This window comes from Falco biarmicus, chromosome 8, assembly GCF_023638135.1.
Source record: "Falco biarmicus isolate bFalBia1 chromosome 8, bFalBia1.pri, whole genome shotgun sequence".
Taxonomy (NCBI): domain Eukaryota; kingdom Metazoa; phylum Chordata; class Aves; order Falconiformes; family Falconidae; genus Falco; species Falco biarmicus.
The window spans coordinates 2,574,913-2,593,935 of NC_079295.1; the positions used below are offsets into that span (position 1 = coordinate 2,574,913).

The 19,023-nt window shown below is 43.4% G+C and overlaps 1 protein-coding gene across 6 annotated transcripts in view; it reads left to right on the plus strand.

The window, feature by feature from the left end:
• Positions 1–19,023, plus strand: part of ANKRD44 (ankyrin repeat domain 44) — a 143,412-nt gene that overhangs the window by 44,005 nt on the left and 80,384 nt on the right. Inside the window, exon 1 of one of the 6 annotated variants that reach the window (XM_056348476.1) lies at positions 10,914–11,023. The exons of the other annotated variants lie outside the window; for them this stretch is intronic. The gene's annotated coding sequence lies outside the window, so the exon portion shown is untranslated. Of the gene's footprint in view, positions 1–10,913; positions 11,024–19,023 lie in introns of those variants that run through there. 6 annotated transcript variants of the gene reach the window in all.

Sequence of the window (19,023 nt, forward strand, 5' to 3'; positions counted from 1 at the left end):
AAACTCATCCAGTATTGCATTTTAATGTTTTATTTAAAGAGATCTACAAAGCAAGCTGCATATATCAACTACAGGAACTAATAATTTCTGAAGGTCTTACTTGGAACCTGCTTATTGTAATTATGTTATACTAGAGTTGCTTGGTCTTTGGGAGAAAAAAAAATAAAAATGAATCATTGGCATTTGAAATTCAAGCAGCACTGGTGCAGGAGAGCTGGGTTTGGATTTCCCAGTCAGATTTAAAAAACAAAGCAAACAAAAAACAGCAAAGCATTATACTTTATGAACAAGATAATTAAAGAGAAATTGGTCTGTGTCCCTCATATAAATACAGGTGTCAGAACTGGTAGGTGAGCGTGGTGCTTGGACTGGGGCTCGCTCTTGAAGGCTGTGCGTGTTGGCCCTCCCCGCATGTGTGTTCAGACTTCTTGGCACTCAGTGTGCTGAATCAGGAAGAAAGAATTGACTTTCCTGCCAGACTAATTATAGTTCTTAAGAGATTAATTAACCCTTCTTTCCCTACAAAGGGACTTTTATCAGTGAATCCCATGTCAGAGGGAGGCTGCAGAGTGTTACCTGCTGCTTGGGATCATTTTCAGGGATTGGCAGTGGCGGTGCAACGATGCTTGCAGCCAGTCTTGCATTGGGCAGATATCTTGGTGACCAAACCATGTGTGCAGTGTAATGCTTCCAGAATTACAATATGAGCCTGGAAATACTGCTGAATCCATGGCTGGCAGTGGATTTAGACAGCTTTGTGAGATAGAGTTGCGAAAGACAACCCACAGTTAAACATCTCAGGGGGGTAAAATCAACGTATATTTCTTGCTTTCTGCTTTATACTTTCCACAGAGTGCTTTTCATCTTCTGTACCTATAGCACAGTAAAATTACCTACTCCTTTCCTTCCTTCCTTATGTGTGCTGTGGGCCTGTGAAATGTTTGGATTATTTCTCTGACGTGATGCTCTCTGGTTAGATATGGGATGTGTTTTATCCTCTGGGAGTATTGGGCAGCTGACAGCCATGGTAATTGGTACCTAAATGGTAGACCCTGTGAAGTGTGGGTGTTGGGGATACAGACCTTCTCACTGTTCTGCTTTGATTTCTGAACCAGTCCCGTGGGAAGAAAGGAGCAGGGACGATAATCTTCCCCCTAGCAGTACGTTAATTATTGTGCCATCTGTGTGACTGAGGGTGTTGACGGGATTTCTGGTGTGATACGAGACAGCAGTGTGCTAGAAAGTGAACAATCACTAATGCAGCTCCCTTCCTTGGGACTAACCCGTGACTACTGGCCAGCTGCTTAGGGCGTCAGGGAAGATGGGTCCCCAGGCTGCTCAGCTCTCCCTCTGGCTGGGTGTGCAAAGCACAGGCCAGTGTGGGTCTAGGGAGTCCAGCTGAGGGTTATGGAAAGAAAATGTTGTCTGGACAGTGGGAACCAAGTGTGCAAAAAGGTTCCCTAAAGCAATTAATCTTTGTTTCCTCAGTGCCCAGGTCTGCTCTCCTGGCTTTTCGTTAGCTGTGACTATCACAGCTGGACACTGGACTCCCATGAGTTCCTCTGGCCTGACTGGGATGCTCTGCATCCGTGGAGGATGAGAGGCCTGAGCAGCTTGGTCTTGCTCCACCATGTCTGCAGCGCCCAAGCTGTGAAACTCTTCTGCATCGGGTTCTGCTTCTTTCATATACATGCGGGTTTGTCACTACATAGTTACCTCTGGAAATCTTTGTGCCCAGTTGATGTTCCAATGGATGGCCTTAATTTAAGGAGAGGCATTTTATGTATGTATGTATGTATGTATGCATCTTTGGTTTTGCAACCAGATTCAGAGCTAGGTTGCATTTTTCATACAGCCCTGACCTCTACCTTGTGGCATCTGCCTTGGAAAGGGGCTGGGACTGATGTTCGCAGCCTGGCAGAGAGTAAGCACGAGCAAAGGCTTTTTGGTATGTGGCTTTTTGAATGAATGGTGGGCATGCAGATGTGACCCCAGTGCTGTGATGCCATGCAGACTCATGAGTGCTGGGATCTCTGTTCAGGTAGATGCCTTTTTTGGGTGGAACAGGGTGAGGAGGAGAGCACACACCTTTTTTCCTAGCTTTTTGTAATTCCATTTGTTCTGGTGCCTGGGAGTTCATTTACAGATCTTATCACCCATTCTTCTATAAATGCCAATTTACTTATGAAATTTAATAATGCTGTCACTTAACAAGAAGTACTGGAGAAATATTTTCAGTGCTTAGCAGATGTTGAAAACATAAAATCTGAAAATACTTGAAAAGGTAGTAGTTCCTACAACAATTTTACATGTGCTTCTCTGTGCTTGTTTCTTAGTCTCTGAAGTCTAGGAAGTGCTTTGAGATTGTGGGATGAAAAAATGTTGCTTTCTCCATCTGTAAAGTGTGATGGCTCTGAGCCCCAGTTCGGAGAAGGGAAATATGGCAGTTCAGGTGGCTTCTGCTGAGATGGTGGACTAGTAAAAGGGAGATCTTCAGTATGCAGCAGGTATGCAAACCTATTCGCTAGTGCCAGCCGCTAGGTCTCTGACTGGAATGCCCAGGGACAAACCAGTCATGGATCATTTTCGATGACAGGAGATGTGTTTAAAGCACCTGCATATTTAACATGTTCCGTAGATGTGTTTTTTGCCGTCTGCAGTTCTGACAGTCTCCTGCTACCTGTCTCGCTTGCTCACAAAGTGCAACGAATGTCTTGTTTACTTTGGAGGCAACGGCACACACATGTACTGGCACGGATACGACTTTTGCCACTTTTCAAAATGAACAGTGTAAGTAAGAGCAGTACCTATCCGTGCCTTGGTGAGCCAAGCCACGGGTTGGACACCTCGGGGGGCAGTGCTTCGTAACTCCTGCTCCGCTGCTGTGGCACACACTGCCTACAAAACATGTCCTGAGACACCTGCAATGGCTTTGGCAGAACTAAATGGCAGAGGCGTTAATCTGTCAGTTTCTTCTGATTTTTGGATCTCATTGTAGTTATCGGTGTCACCTTAGTGGAGGTTTGTAAATGCAGCGTGTCATTTACCTGTCAATTTTAATCAGTTTTAGGTAACACAGTTTTGAGTGGCTATAAATCAGAGAAGTTACCCCCTTTACAGGCTTCAGGAACCTTCAGCTTGTTCAGTGCGGGGTTTTTTCCCCTCCTATCATGCAAACAGACTTGTCATCTGTTCATTTATCTAGAACATCTTAATTACACTTTGCACACATAATGGTGTTTGAGCAGCAATATTTGTGAGAAATGATTAGGAGAAATGAATGTGAGAAGTGGTTTTATGAATGTGAGAAGTGGTTTTCTGACCGTGAGAACAGAACCCGTTACCACCTTCTTTTAAAAATGGCACAGATTAGAGAATCTAAAATAAACTCTGGGCAGAGGTGTGCAAAGGCATCACTGTCATAGGGCAAGTTTCAGGCATTACTTGAAGGTTCTAATGCAGGGCATAGTTCTTAAGAAGTCCGTGCTTTTAGAAAATTAAATGGTACAGTACGTGTGGTGGTTTGAACTGAAGTGATCATTCTGGGTGTTAGATGACACTGTAGTTTCTGTAAATGCATCCTGGAGAACTCTAAAGGTTTGGTCTTATTTTAAAGCTATGTGATCTTTAATATATACATTTCTTAACTTATTTTTCATTATATCTTTTTAAATTTCCAGTTGAAGCTTGTGGGGACAGCATTGTGAATTGTACTCGCACTAGGGAAATTGCTTCACCTTCATGACAGGTTATGCAACTTTTTTTTTTTAAGCTGAGGTATGTGACAGTTCTTCATGAAGGCATGAAAATTGAGTCATGTTTCATGATAACAGCAAGAGAGCATCTTGCTGTCTGCCCTGAGTCACAGCGCACTGGTGCTGCTGGCACACATAACGCTGTTAATTAATGGGGACGCATTCAGCAATCGAGGCAGGGCTGAGTTCAGTCTGTACACACGGTGAACTTCCCTTACACTCTGCGTTTCAGGACTTGTTTTTCAGTGGTAGTCCTCAATCTGGCTATTCTAGTTTTGGCCTTTTAAAAACACAAATGTAATCCTTTATATGTAATGTAAAAAGCCTAACTTGTTGCAGCGGGCAACATTTTCTAGTGACATTGCTCCGGAAAGGTGCAGTCGGGATGTCTGAGATCGTAGCCAGGAGGAAAGCTGCAGAGGACACGGGTGGTGGTCGGCAGAGAGCTTGTATGCTTGAGTATCTACAAGCTCTCATGCTTGTAGCAAATGAGGGACAACACAGTATCTATTCCTCTTTGCTTTCCGGTATTTGTCACTGATTTGTCTTTATCAGTCATGATTCTTCCCTGTAAAATTATAGCTCCCTCTTCCTCTTCCGTGCTATCCTAGCCTTCAGGAAGCTTAGCAGGAAGGATTGCTTTGACATTAATTTTCAGGAGAGCTGACCTTGGTCAATAAGAAAGACGTAGCAGGTTGCAAAGATGGAAAGATGTAGGATTTGCACAGCAAAGGGTATCTTAGCTTGGAGTTGAATGTAGCTGCACATATCCAGCCTGAGCCGAGTGTGGCTGGAGGCCGACTAGTGACGTCCAACTGTGATTTACTTCCCCCCTTATCTCTCTTAAACACTGCTTAGCAAACTCGGAGTGTGTCGCAGCCAACTTTTGCTCACTTAATACAGCAAGCTGAATGAAAGCTGGAGTCAGATAGCCCTCCAGTGAAAAACTGCAAAAAGACTGGCATGTTATCAGTTGTTTTGATACTTCCTACAAGAGCAAGCTGTGTTGTATGGTGCTTCCAGTATCTGAAGCAGAGCTGGCTGCTGGGATTGGGTACAGCCGCTGAGAAATGTGATTTGTGCTTTTCTTTCTTCACAGAAACCTGCCTAAAGTATTTCCCGAGGCTGTTCTCAGAATCTGTGTCAGCGCAGCAAGTTAGCTAGTGGCAGCTCTGTCTCAGAGAGTAGAAAATTAACATGGTGACACTGCAATAACTTTGTAAGATAACCCAGATCAGAAGAGTCTTGTTCTTAGTTTGCAGAAATTGTTCAAATATTTAATATGACTCAGAGTTGGTTTTTTTCCCTTTTTTTTTTTTTTTAAATCTCTCCCCCCCCCCCCCCCCCCCCCCATGGAGACAGTCATAAAATTCAAGTGAGAAACACTTAAAATGCTTCTAGGACCCAAACAGTTTCAGGGACGAGGGGAACTGGAGTTAGACTACATCAGAAACATGCAGTCTGTCCCCATGGTCTGCATACTGCTGTGGCACGGAAAGGGATGAGAGATTTCCTGTGTTTCACTCGGCTGTTTATGGCTGTATGGATTTCACCTTCTAAATTTTACAGGATGTCCAGCTTACAAGTTAGACGTCTGAATTCACTTATAAAAGAGACCACTGAAAATCCAGATTGCCTTACTTAAAGCTCACTGAAAATCCAGATTGCCTTACTTAAAACTTGTAACAGTATAGCTCTGGCCTTTTGAGGTTTGTGGAGGAGTAGGACCAGCGCAGTCCCAGTTTTGGTCTAGTTGGATCTGAAGTCTAGACTGCTAGTCCAAAGCAGGAGGGCAGGGTGCTGTGGGTGGCTTGTCCTCACCAGCGAGACTTTGCTGCTTTTCCCTCCCCTTCTAGTTACTCCCTCAAGATTCTGCCTGTGTTTAAACAGCCTGAAGTTTTCTGTACAGGCATCTCGCTGGGATGGAGAAATGTATATTCACCTATTTTGCCAACATCGCCATGTTCCCATGGCTTAGCGCTCTCTGCCAACCATTGTTTTAGCTCCGTGCACTGGGACTGAATTCCCCTTGGGCAAGTCCCGTTTGCGGCATAGTTTGGTTGGTCAATGAGACTTTGCAGATAGCATAGAGAAACTGTCGTCCTACTCATCTTACCCCAGCGGAGAAGGGAATCTGGAGTCTACGTGAAGTGGCTGCAAGCAGAAGAGTCCTGTACTTCCCCATGCAAAACTCTCTGTGAAAGCAGTTTGGTAGATGTTTGGGAACAGGCCGGTTCCTTTTTTTCTTTCCTTTTTTAAAATTTTTTTTTTTAACTCCTTGCAGTCATGGTGGATTAAGATGGGGAGATGGCACGACCTTTCCCACCCCTCTGAAACTTTTCCCATCCCTCCAAAAGGTCCTGCAGCTTCATGTGTTGAGGGAGCTGTTTTTAAAAAGTGCCAAGCATTGCTCTCAGTCTTTTAGATGTAGTTCGAAAGTTTTTGCCATCAACTTCAATGCAAACAGCATTAGGTGGCCCTTAAATGCATTTTGTTTGTCCTGTCCCGAAAGTCTAAGGTCTGTGACACAGCAGTGCATACTCTTCTGAGGTGCTGGGCAGCCCGTGGGTGGTGAGCTACACGTAGCAGTGTAAGCAAGACATCAGGGAAGGAGACATACAGGTCCTGAATTACCATCGCCACCATGAAAAGCAGGCAAGAGCTTCACAAGGACGAAGAGAAGGAGGCTGTGAGGCACAGAGAGATTTGCTTTGTAGCAGATCAGAGCAACAGGGTGGCCTGAGAATGGACAAAGTGGACAACAAACAGGACAGTGCCTTGCCAAACCAGCTCCATGAGGCTCTCAGAATTTTCTTTCTGAATCCCATGTAAATGCCAAATCAGAGCCTGTGGAACTAAATTAGTAACCATCTCCATTCATTTTCATAGTTCTTTACAAGTGACTCAAAACTTCAGAAGCTAGTGAGATCTAAGTTTTCTTCTGGAGTTCATGTAGGGGGTTCGTTTCCCATAGCGTGATCCCAGAATGACATCTCCTTTTCAAAGGAGGCATCTAGGTAGCACATCTAAGGCAGTGCAGATGTGTTCTCTGTGCTCTTACTCAAACATCCTCTTCTCTGATGGGCAGAAAGACTTGAAGAGCTCCCTGTTAAAAGGAAACGTTCACGTACCACAGGCATCCAGCCGCAGTGGTGCGGCCAGTGGGTGGCCAAGGAATTGTAAAAGAACGGTAAAGTCAGACTGGATGGGGAAATCCTCTGGTTTGTTTTGGTTTTATCATTTAGCTAGGTTACTGTAATTCAGCTTTCCTGATTTCATTAGGTAGCTGATCAAGCTGTCACCAGCTCTTTCTGCTGTTGTCGTTGAAGAGGTTGAGAGTAATGCTCTGCTTAACAGAGCGATCAAATATGGACGTGAAGCACATTGCCACTGCCTTGACAGCAGGCAGCTACGTGCTTTAGCTGAGTAAGTGGTGTGGGTTGCTTCTTGTTTTGTTGTAAGGTTGCATATTTACTGAGCTAAATTTGACAAGACTAATACAGGAATATTTACAAAAGAACTCGAGAGGAGATCATGATCTGTAGTCTGTAGAGACTCAAGGTACAGATGGTTTTTTTCTTACAAAAACCTCTTGTTTTTTTAAAAAAAGGAACCTAATTTTTTTTTTTTCAACCTTCAAAGTGTTCCTTTCTGCAGACGTTCCTTTTGGCATCAGATGTGTGACTGAACAACACAGAATAGTAAGTTTTTCACTTTTGAAGTGGAATGGTTCACAAAAAATAAACAACAGGCTGAAGTGTTAAGCTATGCAAGTCTAATTAATTTCAGCTTTAATAAGCTATGTCCTCTAGCAAATTACAAATGGATTACAAATGGCACCTGAAATTTGGGTTTAAAAAGGGTTTTGTAAAAACTGACTCTTCCCCCCTCTTTCTGCCTTGCCTGAGCACTTTGTGTAGTGGAAGGGCAGCAGAAGTGGATTGCACTCTTTCCCTGTCTTGTGGTGCCTTTTGTTCACTTGATGATTCTTGGCCCTCCTCTGTTGCAAGGAGGCTTTTATGAAACTATGTTTGGAAACGAGCGGGGCTTGTCTTGACCTTGCTGGGATGGTCACTCCGTGGCTGAGCACCCCCACACCAGGCCTTTGTCTCCAGAAAAGAAAGCTCTGTTTGGGCAACTGTCCCAGGCCAGAGCGGATCGACATGTCTAGATGTGATATGGACAGAGAGAGGATCTCTACCATGGCTGGGCTGTGCCTGACTGCAAACCTTACCGCTTGGCTTGTACGGCAAGAACTGGAAGTGATAGTGAAGACAGAGCTGCGCGTACAAAACGAGTTAGCTGTGTTGGGAACTGAGGTGCTGAGCCCCTTTCTTGCCTCCCTTCTCAGTGCTGAAGGATTTCATTAAGAGAATGTGACTGCAGCTGGAAGCTCCTTGAGAAGTAGGAGGAGGAAGATTTGTATCCTTCTTCCTCAGCTGATGAGAATGCTTATTCAAGACGAATTTTTCTCAGATACAGACATGTACTTAATGCATGGGATTGTGTGTGGTGAAGGGAAGGTTCACACTGACTGAGTTGTGACAGTAGTCTCGGAGACATCTTGCAGCCTCTCCAGAGGGATCCAGACAAAGGTGTTCATAACTTGTGATGGTAGCTTGCTGGAAGAAAGAGTGTAATAGTTCATTACAGCTCTCAGACTCATCTTTTTAACTTGGGTCTGTATAAAGTCATTTTGAAGCAGCTCAGTTTTTCACAATCAGATGCATCATGTAGATCCTGAATGGTTTCTAAAGTAAAGCCAATTTTGAAACCTTTTTAAATTTCCATTTCATTTCTTTGGCCTGGCTACCTAACATTGCAGTCATCAGCAAAGCTTTATTTTTTTTTTTTTTTTTTTTTTTTTTTTCCCCTGCCTGTCAGCTTCAATAGTTTGGTTGATGATGACTATGAGGCTATTATCAGGATATGTTGAATCAAACTAACTTTGCTAATCTGTTCCAGATTCAAAATAGAGGTAAAACATCTGCTTTAGTTGTCGAGCGGAGCTTCACGCCAACTGCAGCACGCCTAATGCAAAGAAAGAGATGAAATGCTGTTATGGACTGATCTGCATGTTCACACATAGTTACTCTGCCATTAATGAAAATAACACTGTCATCAGCCTCAGTAGTTAAACATTTTCAATGTGAAATTTATACTAGCTTTGCAGAAGGTGAATGACAGTGACTAAAATCTGCAAAGGATTTTACTATTTTATGGAAACAGTAATAACTGACCATGGTGCTCTTCAAGAGCATCGAGAGCTCTATGACCCTCTGAGAGAAATCGGGAAACATAAACGTTACCGATTGATGTCTTTTAAAGTATATTTGAGACTGGCCGTGTACGATAAAGTAAGCTGGGAGATTTTCTGACTTTTTCTGGGGCTGGCAGGAGGATGGCTGTTGAGATGGCACTTGTTCACCAGAAGATGAGCTGCACTGCAGTGCTTAGGAGATAGGCAGTGGTGAGGCTTAGTGTGTGATGCCCAACATAAAGGGGAAGTTACTTGAACCTGAGCAAGATCTACCTGTAGTATAATGGAAAGACTCAGCAAATCAGATGTTTCAGATTTTGCTCAAGTCCTCAAAATATCTTGTCCCTCCCTTACATCACTTTCATGACCCGAGGGGTTTGCTGTTGTCTGGGGCTTGGTTTAGACACCCATATCAGCAGGACCTTGGATGTGTTGCAGGTCACTGCTAGGAGGAAGGTGAGATTCAGGAACATGCGAGATTGTGACTGCCAGATGTGTCTGTCCTTAATAGAAACTCAGTGTGTGAAGTCATGTGGAGAGACCCAGAGCTGTAATTACCTTCTGACGAGTAACTGAAGCAGGGTCTGAAAGTTGTGCTGGGGTCACAGCACGTGTTAGTGCGTTTCTGCCCAAAGGCACAACACCCCCGCTGAACTTATGGAGATACATGTTTTTTTATTGATTGCTGTAGAAATTTCTCTAGCACCATGTGCCACACTATAGAAGTAATTGCCCCTTTTATGGTGTAATCCCCAGCTGAAATGCTAGAAAATGCATGTTCTCTGCTTTTCATTGGAAGTGCAGTCTGCTGTAGCTTATCCTTTTTGCATTAAGCTTTGTATTTATCTAAGTGCAGTGTGAATTTTGTTGGGCTCTTTTGCTTTCGTGTGTTCAATCCCTTGCCTACTGAAGCCTGCAGAAAAGAATCCTTTTGACTTTCAGTGATCTCTGGACTAGATCTGGTTTTGAAATTATGGTCTTCTGCCATTTGCTGTATGTAACTCCGCCAAATTGGTCACGATGTCCTGGTTTGTATTGCCTTCAGTGGAGCAGCATTGCATCCTCCTTGTGAGCAGCCGTTCAAGCTCTGTATGTCTTCGATGTGGAAAGCAGATGATTTCTTCTAGTAACAACCTTTTATGTATTGCAAATTGTTCTCATGTTTCCTGTGTATTTTCTTCTGTGTAGGCTGAATAGCTCTGATCTGTTTAGATTTTCCCTGTAAATCACGCTTTAGAGCTCTGGTTTGGTCTAACTGATGTCTCACTCGAGTCACAGCCTAAGCAGTGCTGAGCAGTGTGGCAGGACTGCTGTGTGTTTTGTAAGCTGTATTCCTATTTTAAGGTCTGTTCCTCTTTGGTAACAATGTTTGGTTACATTCAGTTAGTAAGCTGCAGTGTCGAATTCTTTCTTATACAAAACTGCCATGTAACAACTCTGGATTTCTTGCTAACAGGCATGCTGTTCTCCTCTGTACTGAAAAGTGTCCTCATCTTCCTCCAGCCCAGTTGTTTGTATAATTTGTCGAGGTGGTTGTAAATGCTGGTTCTGCCCTCCAACGTCCTTGTAGTCTCTTGTAGTTCAGGAGTATCTGCAAATTTATTAGGGCACTCTCTGTTTCATAGTGGCCGCCTTTGTGTGTACATTAATGTAAACCAGAGCCTGTTAACCGGCGGAAGTCCTAATCTTACAGAGTAAGATCTTACAGGATCAGATGCCACTTTAATAGTTCTCTAAATCAGGATTAATTTTCTAAAAATGACAGGCTTTTCATTAGAGTATATGATGAGGATCAGTGCATGCTGCGTGTATCGGCTATAGCACTTAATTACAGTACCGACGGAGATCCGCTGGACTGTTCCTCTGTGCTGTGGGGTGTCCAGGGGGCCAGGTGGAAGAAGGTCTGGCTGTGCTGCTGCCTGAAGGAGGAATCTGAAACGGTTGCTGAAGCCAGCTGCGGTGTCTGTAGGTGTCCTTGCTCGTGCTTACCTCAGCGAGGAAGAGAGGGGTAAGTCATGGTTTCATAAGCGATAAACTGAGGGAAGATAAACTTGCAACATTTCCGTTTCTCTCCTTTTTTTCTTTTTTTTTCTCCCCTTGGTTGCCATTGCTGCTGGTAGTCGGGTGAAGGCAGGATGTCAGCGGTCCCCAGAGGATGTGGGGCCACTGAGTGGAGGAGACATGTCACTTTAGGTGGGCAGCTGCAGCCAGCATGACTCTGGTTGTTCCCCAGAGCATTCCCCTCTGTGCACAGCGTTTCTTTTAATAATCTTTTTTTTTTTTTTCTTACCCCCTTGTGGAATTCAACACCTATGCAATTGTTAAAAAAACCAAAATGGTTGGTGTCCTTGAAAGGTGTTTCAAGACAGGTGAGCAGGAAACGAAGCTTTTGGTAGGGTTGGTGTTTTTCAAGTGAGCTTCTCCCCTAACCGCTTTATTCTTAAATCTCTAGCAAAGAGCAGACGTGTCATCAGGGTTGCTGTTGCTCTGCCCTGCTGCCAGCCGTTGTGTTTCTCTTGAGGTTTGTAACGTCATGGTGCCTGGCCACCTCTCAGCCATGCTTCTGGCAGGGAGAAAGCGCAGGGCTCTTCTGAAAGCAGGGGTGGAACGCAGCACAGCGCCTCTTGCTTGGGAGTTCACTTAAACTGATTTACACCAGCTGGAATTTACGCCCCCAGAGATTTTACTCTCCGCCGTTGTCTTGTTCAGAAACATTGCCTTGGTGCCAGGCCTGCTTCCTTGCTCCTGCCTAGATGATAGATGGGAGTGTGGGGGAGGGGATAAAAAAAAGGGAGCGGGAGGAGAGAAGGGAAGCAAAGGCTCTGGGAGTCAAAATAGTGATGTGACAAGAAGTACTCAAATGGATTATTGCTGCAGCACTCGCTGCTGGGAATGTATAAAAAGAATTGGTACTTTTTTTGGTAGTGCCCTTACAATCCCGTGACCGTTATTTAATGGTGTAATGGATATATCTGTTGTGAGGTATTACACAACACATACTCTGTGTCAAGAGAAAATCCCAAGAAATGTTGAACAAACAAATTCAAGAGGACAAGAAAAATTCAGGATACCATTTGATGGATTATCCTCAATTTTTGTAGGTATTCCAGCAAATCTTATTATGTGACAGACTTTCCTCTGCTAAAATGGGTAACAAATGGTGGTGAATATAAGAAATGTTATACTACTATGTTTATTTTTGTCTCCTTCAAAAAATGCTTTCATATTTTAACTAGTCTGCAGCCTGCTGAGTCTTTGTCTCCACTTGATTAATGTAACTTCAAGACAGTGTTTATTAACTACTCTTCTGATATGATCTGCAGGCACTTAACCCCCCCGCCCCAACCCCAGATGCCAAACCCAAAACCCACCACTTAATTCGAAACTGGTGGACAGCCTCCAGTAGTAAGAATGAAGGAAAGGACACTGGGCAAGCTGAATTAAACATACTTAGCTCTTTTCCTTTTTAGAAGTGATGTACATTTAACATGCCATGAGTTATTTTGGTGCTTTTAACTGATAAGTTTAATAAAGCATCCGCCGTTTGTAGCGCGTTTGGTGTATAGAGGAATTTCAGGATTCCAGGAACGGCAGGATGTAACCTTCGCTTCACCTGGAAACATAAGCAATTCTTAGGGCAGTTGATAGGCTTCATAATGAAAAATGGGAGGCAGCCAAAATCTGGAGCCAAGCTAACAGCCAGAAATAGATCTGCCGAGAGTCTTGTTTTGTACTGTCCAGAATGGCGTATCAGAAATGGTGCGAACAGAAATGCTGGGCTTGAACTGGCATTGCACAAGCAGAGTCAGCCCTGACTATTTTCCTTTTTAAGTATCATGAAAGCTTGACTAAATAAATGTTGCGTTAAAGTTTCAGCTGTCTTAACGTGCTGTAATACTTTTCCCCCAGATAGTTTTCCTTTTGCTTACGGTTTTCTTTCTTACGCACTTGCTTGAAATGCAAGTGTGTATTGGATAGCATGTATTTGCAATTAAAGGTGTTCAAGTGTACATCACCTAAGAACTGCAGGTCCCCTGCTCCAGCAGCTTGGAAAGGGGGCAGCAAGGAGAGAGGCAAAAGTTTAAATCTCTTGGAGAAGATGAGTGGAGGGAGGGGAGAGCGCTGGTCACAGAGGGGACCAGAACGGGAGGGTGCAGGGGCTGGCAGGGGGGCAGGGGTGTGAAGCAGGTTTATTCCCATTACTTCGCAAGCAGTGTGCTTATGGAAAAGTAAACTGAAGTATATTCTGGTTTGCACATCACTTACTAAATGATTGTGATGATGTTTAATTGTAGAATCAGATCTGTTGTCGTTTTTACCTGGCTGGAGATACGGAGTTCTGCGGGTGGGGTGTAAATGCAAGCGGCGGGGGTCCTGCTGACCGGGAGCAGAGAGCTGGGAGCCCATGGGAGCCCAGCCTGGGCTCCAGCCCCAAGCCCGGTTTGCCATTGCAAAGGCCTAACTGATAGGGAGGGGAGATCATGTCAGAGCAGGTGGTGCAGGTTGTGTTGTGACGGCCCTATTCCCTTCCCAGGGCAGAGCGGTTCCGGCTGGCCTTTCCCAAACACAAGCACTGGCAATGTTCAAAGCGAGAGCTGGGCGGGAAAGTGTTTCTCAGCTTGTCGCTGGACGATCTTGTTTCAGGCATCTTCATTGCTACTGCTTCAATCCGTTGTCAGCGATTAGACTTTTTTCCCCTTCTCCTCATGATGTACAGTAGCTGCGATGAAGCAGAACCTGTAGTTTTGGAAAATACACTTTTTCACCTGAAGCTGGGGATTTGATTTTTCCACCCTCAGGTTGCGGAAGGGTGTTTTGCGAGGCTGAATGTCCAGCCTCTAAAGACGATCAGTGCCGAATACCAGGCACTGGGCTGAATTTGGCTGGAGGGGTGGGAGTGCTCCCAGGGCGCGGGTGCCCCCGGGCCACGCTGCGTGGGGGCTTCGCGGTCGGCACAAGCCCCCGGCTCTCCAGCAGAGTGGGGCTGGAGCTGCTCTGTGTCAGTAGCTGTTGGGGCAGCTTGTGGTTCATCACCATCCAGCTAGCGACGTATAACCAGTGGTTAAACTCAGGTTTTATTAATGTCACCGGCAGTGGCAGTAGCTGATGATCGTGTTAGAATCACTATAATCCAACTATTTCTGCACCAAGTATTTCTGGAAATATTCATTTGTGAAGCCACTCTAGGAAATGCTGAGTGCACGCCTAAGTGGGAGCTACCTACAACCATATTAGCATAACATGAATTGTTCAGACATATGTGAACCATTACTTAAAATCCAGAACCACTTACACGTTACTGAGTGTTTAACTAATCTTTGGGGGAGGAGGCAAAGCACTGAATACAAACCCAGCATTGTCTGTAGCACACTGAATGCCTTTGTAGACATCCTTGCCCGATGATGTCGGTGCCGGTCAGTACCCCTCCCGTAGGGTTAGACCATACTGGTAGCCCTGGGTAGGTGTGTGCTGGGGTATTTTCACAATTGGTTGCTGAGCTTTTCTTGGCGTGTTGATGAAGGTGCCATTCACCCTTTGCATGGACAGATCAGAGGGACAGGCCCTGGGGCACCAAGGCTGTGGGCAGGCTCAGGAGATGCTGGGTTGTCCAGGCAAAGGCAGACGTTCCCCCTCCAGCTCCTCTTTCTTTAAAAAGTTTAGGTACAAAGATGCTCTTGAAGTTAAACATACGCTCTAGTTACACTTTATATATACATTTTTTCCTAGTCTCAGAAGAGCGTAACAGCAAATGAAGCAAGCAGTGATCGATTCTCCACTGCTTCTGGAGTATGTTCCCTGTGTGCCCTGCACCATCAGTGCTAAAGTCCTTTTTATGAACTGAAGGATGCATGAGCCTGAGGTTTTGGAGAAGCTAAATAGAAAGTGGCTGTTACAAATGATGTGAGGAGCAGTGGGGAGCCATTGCAGAAAAAATTAACACTTCTTGCAGTGAAACTTAAATGCCCAGTACATCCCTCTAAGCAACTTAGAGCACACTGTAGCAGCAAGTTATAAAGTCATTGGTGTGGGGAAAATGTCAGAGCACAGTTATTTTGTGTTATTTAAACAGTAGCTTAAAGACAACACAAAGACCTCTCAAAGTTCGTAAGTGCCATCTGCCCAGAGTTTTTCTTCCTTTCGGGAGCACTGATCTGTGTGTTGTTGAATACCTCTGTGTGTCACGCAAGTTTGGTGGTCCTTGAGTGTGGCAACACAGTGGAACAAATTAAGTAGCAATGTGTAGACATACATACTGTCCTTTCTGCAGTGGATTACGTGCAACCCTTATGAATAATTGGGCTAGTCTGCAAAAAAATGGAATGACATAAGGAGATAGAATTAAATTAAATGAAAAGCTTTTTTTCCTGCTGTATTTGAAATACCTCAGTGTACAGGGTATTTATTGGTCTGGTCAGTACTAGGTAGGTACATTTGCTCACTTAACTATGCTGTCAGTTTGCTGTAGTGCTTCCAGAGGACCAGTACGCCCTATTTACAGATTTGATTTTCTCCACTGGCCTTTCAGTAGCTTGGACAAGTATTCCTTAGGAATTGCTCAGTAGAAATCTGTAATTGCTCTGAAACACCCCTTAGCAACCATCCAAGGACATTCTTCTCCAAATACCAGCTCTGTGAAAGTACTTTGCTGTCATAAACCAGTATATAGAAATTCCAACAGAAACACAATCTTTGAAATAATAACAACTTGAGAGTAGAATTCTTTTTTTTATTTACCCAGCAATTAATTCCTAAAACACAGTAAAAGGTTTACACCTGTTGCAAGTGAAACAGACTGAAAGGCCTGTTAAAAATGCTTAGTGTTGAATAATTTCTGTACATGGAACTGTATAAATACTAAACACCAGGGAAATGCACTCTAAGAATTAAGAGAAATCCAGTTAATGACTGTTCACTCATGCAGACTTCGGAGTTAAAACAGCATTTCAGATACTCATGTGTACACTCGGAGGGAGAACGTCCTAAATTAAGATTTAGGAGTAACAGGAGTAGGCTGTGCTGTGACCAGTGCAAGGAAATAGATGTACGTGATGTGGCGTTGCAGACAGCCTTGTAATCCTGATTAATGGGAGTACCTGCGGAAAAAAAGAGGTGTTTGGCAAAACACTGACAAAATCAATACCACTTTGAAATCGTTGTGTGTCTTTTAGTTAAAGAGAAATGAGTACATGGACATATCCAAGTGTTTAGTCCAGCAAGTTGATGTAATGCAATTAGAACAAGTGAAGGATCGATATATAACTTCTTTTCACTCACAAGACCAAATGATAGCATAGTATATCAAATCAGCGTGGGAATTGATGATCCTTTCCCTGTCTGCCTCTGGCTGCTGTCAAATGGCTTAAATAAGTCCTTGTTAGTGAGTCAGGTTACCTAAAATCAAGACAAAGTATTTTAAATATGTCACAGTTACTCAACAAAAATACTTACTGGTTTGCTAGGAGCTTCAGCACCCGCTTCAGACATAGTAATTAAGATGATGCTTGAGACAGTTTACTTAAATGCTGCATCTCATCATCATCATCATCAGGGGTTCGAAGACCTGCCAGTGCCGCTCGATAATAGTCTTGCCTTTCCTCTGTCAGATCTATGGAGGAGAATTTCTCAATGCCATTTTTTCTCTGCTGGTGTGGGCATTCTTCCACCTGGGTTTAAGCTCTCTGTTGCTGAAATAGTCATTGTACCTTCAGTCCACCAAGCTCATTTACCTGGTGGAATGAGGTCCAGCTTGTGATTGCCCTGTATGCAGTAAAGGTAGGGATGTGCTCCAACATCGGAAGGTGTCTGCGAATAAAATTTTATTTTTACTGTAATGCTCGTTACAGCACGAAGGAAAGAGTGTTTTAATATTATTAAACTTGTTGATGAGTTTCATACTTATAATAATAACTGTAGAAGAAGCAACATGGAAAGGTTTTTGTTAGCTGCTGGTGTATGTTTCAGGAAAAAAATGTGAACACTCCCAACTGAAATACTCTTCAAGAATTTGGAAGCGCTGGAGAGCTGAGTTGATGAAACAGTTGTTCATCATTCCAAAGCCTGCACCCTTGCTTAATTCTAATAATAGTTATACATAACCTGCTCTGTGCTTTCTTTTTGTTTTGTTCTTTTGTTCATTCTGAGTGTTTAACAACTTCTGAATTTGAAGAATTTTAAAGCAAAATATTTCTGTTAATGAAATGACCTGTTAATGATGATGTCACAGGTTTTAGAAATTATTTCCAGAAGTATACTGTATCCTTTTATGATAATTAGGAAGTGTCATTATCTGTCTTTCAGGAATGTGGGGGAAAAAAAAAGTAAAAAAAAAATTATTTGAAGTTGAAGTCATTTATGCATGAACATGGTTTTCACTGAAGAACAAGAAAGTAATCTGTTAGGTCATTGGACATCCATCATCAACACGTACCTAATGGCACAAGCTCCATTTCATCACTGTCAGCTGCTGAATGGAGCAATACTTTCCCCATCGTGCTGGTGGATGCAGATGTACATTCTCAGCTTTGACCTCAAATTGCAGCAGCAGCACTGCAACATACTTCTGACATATTTTTCCTAAACAGGTCATTATACAAGACTCTGCATCTGACGCAGAAGCGTGTCTTAATATGTAATAAAAATTCCTTAACAGTAATGTGTTTCTCACTTCAGAACTGATACCTTGGAAGACAAAGTAAAATCATGAAATAGTGAATCACAAAAATGGCCAGTTGGAGAAGGCTGCACAGCAGTGACTCGAGATGGTTACTGACCTGTACTGGTTTGATCTGTGCTTTCCAGTTCCCAGGCTCTGATCATTCTCTGTTATCTCTGTCTCTTGCTGTCATGATTAGCAGTGGTAGATTCTACTGTAATTAATTTATAAAAAATAAATTTCCTGGGAAAAAGGGCTGCAGGACTAAGGCCTTTTCAAATGGGTATGTGGCAGCTGTCTCCTGCCAGCAAAGTGGTAGGCATCAGCAGTGTGAGACTTACAACCTGTTTTAGAGGCACAGCAAACGCTGAGTTTGATATGAGGAACTGCATGTAGATATGACTGGTCTGATGGACAAAACCTGAGATGAGAATCTTATACACGTTACAGGTCTAAAGAACACAGTGTTATTCTCAGTCTGCCTTGTGTGTTAAGTAGCTGATGCTAATTACAAAGGACAAGTATTTCGTGTAAAACCGGGGGTCTGATTCAGATTTCTGGGAGAGGGAAGAAGGGTCAAACTGTCTTACTGTAGACTTTCCCCTTTTTTTAATGTAACGATGCACGGTACTCTCTCCCTATTAAAAGAAAACCAACACCTGTATCAGTATTTAAACTTTTTTTAAAAAATCCAATAGATCTGAAGTTTGTTGAGTTTTCCTCTTGGTGGTGGTGCCTCTGTCTGCAGTCTTGGCTCACATGTCATCAAAGCCCGGCTGATACTTTTTGCTGGGTGTCCCTGCAAGTGGGTTCAGAGACTAATCCGAGCCCCTGGGGGTATTTGTTGCTTGGCCACTGGGTTGTGTTGCCATTCAGTTTGAAATGGAGGAGTTCTTTGCTTTCCTGTTTCTTTTGTTATTTAAATGTTATGAGAAACATACATGACACAGAAATATTTTGGTGTGAGCATTCTAATTTCATAAATATTTGCTGGTTCTTCGTAGCTGTTAATGTTTGGTTTGTGCTACCTCTAGGAAATACTAATTTTTATTAGCGTGCTGGTGGGCATAAGATTAAAGAATTGCTTGAAATGATTTCTTTTGGTAGAGAAAAATGCAGAAATTGGACTATCTCATTCTTAGCTAAATTTTGATTTGTTTGAGTTTGGCAGATGAGGCAGAAGGGAACAGACTGAGGTCTGGTGGGGAATAGTCTGTGGCTGTTCACACATGGGCTGGGAAGGAAGCATGCTAAAGAGGTCCAGTGAAATGCAAATTTTTTTTGTTCTTTTTCAAACATGCAGTACAATACATAAGACTGCAGACAGGTGTGGTAAAAGAAGCTGCTTTAGTCCT